The sequence below is a fragment of the Rutidosis leptorrhynchoides genome, chromosome 2 (assembly GCF_046630445.1).
Source record: "Rutidosis leptorrhynchoides isolate AG116_Rl617_1_P2 chromosome 2, CSIRO_AGI_Rlap_v1, whole genome shotgun sequence".
NCBI classification, from domain to species: domain Eukaryota; kingdom Viridiplantae; phylum Streptophyta; class Magnoliopsida; order Asterales; family Asteraceae; genus Rutidosis; species Rutidosis leptorrhynchoides.
The window spans coordinates 378350599-378354930 of NC_092334.1; positions in this window are offsets into that span (position 1 = coordinate 378350599).

Below are 4332 nucleotides of genomic sequence, written 5' to 3' on the forward strand. Positions count from 1 at the left end.
AATTATATACCTCTTCGTGCTTCCTGTGTATCATTATATTGGAAACATTCAATAGAAAATTTAGTACCGAAAAGCAGATTATGCGAAACTATGAAGAAAGCCGTGGACAAATTACAAAGAATAAGTTTGACTTCAAAGAATCCAAATGATTCTATTTTTGATGAAATCTTTAGCGAATACCTTGCTTCCGAATCTAAACCCTTATGGATAAATCTTCTTCATCATCCTTCAATATTAGAAATTCCAAGGTATCATCATATCTTTTATTATAAATATCCTCCATATTTCTGAAGATATTTTCATAATTATTTTTATCTGAAATTATTAATCTCTTCGTGCTATCAGTGTTACATCATATAGAAACTGTTAGTTTCTATATTCTGTAAATTTTCGAGCTTAAAAATATGAATGTTATTGAAGTAATGTTGAGAACTGATGCATGAGTTAGTATAATATAATGACACTTGATCAACGTGATTATATTACAGTAAGTCATGCTGAGTTTCTAATGAAACGTGATGATTCACAGATCATAACGTCATCATGTGCCATGTTACACGACTCGTTCATTTTACTTCACCTCCGAACATATCAAGAAAATATATTCTTGATAGTTCTATTCTCAGTGATTCTGGTAACTTGACAAATCAAACCGTGCTATCACATTCCTTCTTGCTTAGAACATTATAATCATTCAAAACTCTATATCTACAAATTCTGGACCATTATTCGCTTGACTTGAAGTCGGGAAGAGAAAACAAAAGCATAGAGCTTTGAAATATAAGGGAGAGTATAAAGCCCGATAACAACATATAAATTACAAACCGTGTATATCAATGTTTGTCGCAACATAAAGACACGGGAGAATTAAAAACATTATAATCCCAAGGGCGAAGTAGAAGAAAGCAGATTCCTCTGGTGGAAGTTGGAAAAGGAGAATGATTGTTACGATAGTAAGGGTGAGGACAAGGATCAGAACTGGATTAAGCATTTTCACAATCTTTTGGATGTATGAGATAAGAAGGAAAGTATAGGAATGGTGAGCATAATGGAACGGAAGAGTTAAATTTAAAATGAAAATATCAGACAGAGTAATCGAGGCGGATCACCGTATTAAATTTTAGAGATCTTAATTTTCTTACTCACCGAAAGAATCAAATCTTTTAGATTTTGAAGATTTTCTTTAAATCCCTTGAATTGCGGAATTCAACCAAGTCAACGTCAAAAGCTAAGACGCACCTTATTTTCGAAATTCAACCCTGACTACGTCAAAAGTTAGGATACACCTCATTTTCTAAATTCAACCAAGGCAACGTCAAAAGTTAAAAAGAAACTTCATTTATTCATTTCACTCTTTTGTGATAGCTTCATTCGTGCTCTTCGAATAATCAAATTATTTTATCTGTATTATTCAATAATAATAAAACTCTATTTATCAGCTCATATTCGTCAGGAAAACAAATTTATTGTTAGCCATGACGACCTCACTCAAATTTCGGGACGAAATTTCTTTAACGGGTAGGTACTGTGATGACCCGGGAATTTTCGACCAAATTTAAACTTAATGTTTATATGATTTCGACATGATAAGCAAAGTCTGTAATGTTGAGTCTCATAAATGTTTGAACTGTTTATATGAATTCATTTAACCCTTCGACTTTTCTCGACGATTCACGAACATTTATGTATATATTAATATTAACTGTAAATATATTATAATAATAGTTTTATTGGTTTAAAGATATAATTTGTATTTAAAATATATATATATATATATATATATATATATATATATATATATATATATATATATATATATATATATATATATATATATATATAAAGCATATTGAGTGTATACATACTTGGTTTCGGATTCATTTAGTAAACGATTGCAACACATGATGGTTATGTAAACAAATCAGAATATAGTTATTATACTAATATCACTTTGGTATAATTAGTATTAATCTTAATATCAGAATTATTAATATTATTATTTTAATATATAATACATGGATATGAATTATATACATATCCATTTTTACTACTAATATTATCATTAAAAATATTATTTTATCATTTTAAATTATTATTATGATTAAGATTATTATTGATATTAAATATTATTACCATCATTATTAAAAATCATTATTTTTGCTGTAATTATCATTATATTATGTAACGTAATACAATTTAATATCATTACTATAACTATAATTGTCCTTATTATATATTTTTAAAAATATTAATAGAATTATTAGTATTTATATATTTATATATTTATATATTATAACAACGAATTCTATGATTTGATCGGATCATACCACTACCTAAAACTTTAACTGAATTTGCCTTCTGTCTCTAACAAATGATATATGTCGAAATCAATTCACAAAGAACAGACAAAATTAGTTTAACATCAATTCCAACTTTTTACTTTTATATATTTTTTGTTTCCTTTTTCTTCACCTGCTCTTTATGATTGAAGCTAACTTGTCATAAAAGGAATCTGTGACTAATACTGTTTTTGTTTTGCACTATCTAGTCTAAACTATCTCTATATGCATATACATAACCCTATAAAAAAAGGGGAGAACAAATATATGCTAATAATCTCGATCACCATATAACTCACAAAACACAAGTGCTCGATCATAACCTTGAGAAATCACCACCCTAAAATCTCTGCACCGACATCAAACCACCATCACAACCATGAAGAAAACCCTGTCATCGATCTTCTGCTATCCATTTTCTTTTTGCTATTTTGAATAAGTAAACATCAAAAACCATCACTGTGTACTACACCATCGAACCCCTCACCATCCCCAACACTCTCCTCCCACTACCCTCTTGCTGCTGCTATGCTTCTTCCTGCCTTTTGTCAAGAACCAGAACATCACCACCAGACAAACCTGCAAAAAAAACAACATGCTACTCGTTTCAATTTCTGTTTCAAACCACAATCATCACCAACTGTTCAATCCATCACGATCATAACCTGCAAGGTATTTCAACTACTGCTAGGCTATATTTTCCTGTTACAGTCATCACCACCACTACAAACCATCATCAAATAAGAACTCAATTCGCGTATTATTTTTTTTTCCTTTTTTCCTTGTCGATTGAACAAAATAAAACTCAAAATACGATAAACATAATACTCATATAAGTTAAAATTTACAGATTCATAACAGGAGTAATATACATGTAATTTTTTTTACACCTACTCGTTCTGTTCCTATGATATTTCAAGTAGACTCACACAAGTTCGATTATATCGAACAATTTCATTATTTTTCGATTATCATCATGTACCCAAATCAAAACCCATCAAGAACACAAATTATTACTATTCCCGATTGTTATCAAAAAAATAAAAAATAAAAAAATAAATAAAATAGAGTAATTATACATAGAGATAAAGAAATTTAGGAAATTTAATGAACCAATTACCTATTTCATTAATTCAGAAACCGATTCTTTGATCGATGATGATGGATGATGATCGATGATGATGATGATGACGACAACTGTTGATGATATTGAGCGAGAATGATAGCGAATCGATGGTCTTCTACTCATCGATGATTACTACTAGAATAATCGGTATTGATGAACGTGATTTGGATATCGATTGATCGATGATGGAAATGGGTTTACTCTGAGTCTGGTTTGCTAGCCTCGATCTGAACTGGGAAAGAATAAATTGAAGTGGGAACTGGGAACTGAATGAGTTAAGAAAGGCAATGGGCTGGTTATTAGGCTTCAACTCTTTGAAAGGCCCAACAAATTTATGGACAACTATGATACTCTTATGGCCCAACGACTTGAATTTATTGAGTATTATTCAATTTGTATCTGGCCCAAATGCAACCAAAGTTCGTCTCTCACTCGATTTACACCGAGGGTATAACCCTTAGTCCATTACGTTTGTATTAATTTTAAGTATTTAATGCGTTGATGATTTTTTTTTTATCAAGATGTTAAATAATGTTAAGTAACATAATTATAGTTATAGTCATAAATAAATATAAATATGATAACTAATATGGTTTAGTTAATATTTTTGCTAAGGTTACGACTATAATTATTATAATTATAAAGACAAATATGAAAACGATTAAGATTATAATTACTTTATGATTTAAAAGAAATATCATTATTATCAGTAGAAATTATTAATATGATCCTTACTAAGATTATTATTATTATTTTATCATTATTTTTATTATCATTATTATTATTATTATTATTATTATTATTATTATTATTATTATTATTATTATTATTATTATTATTATTATTATTATTATTATTATTATTATT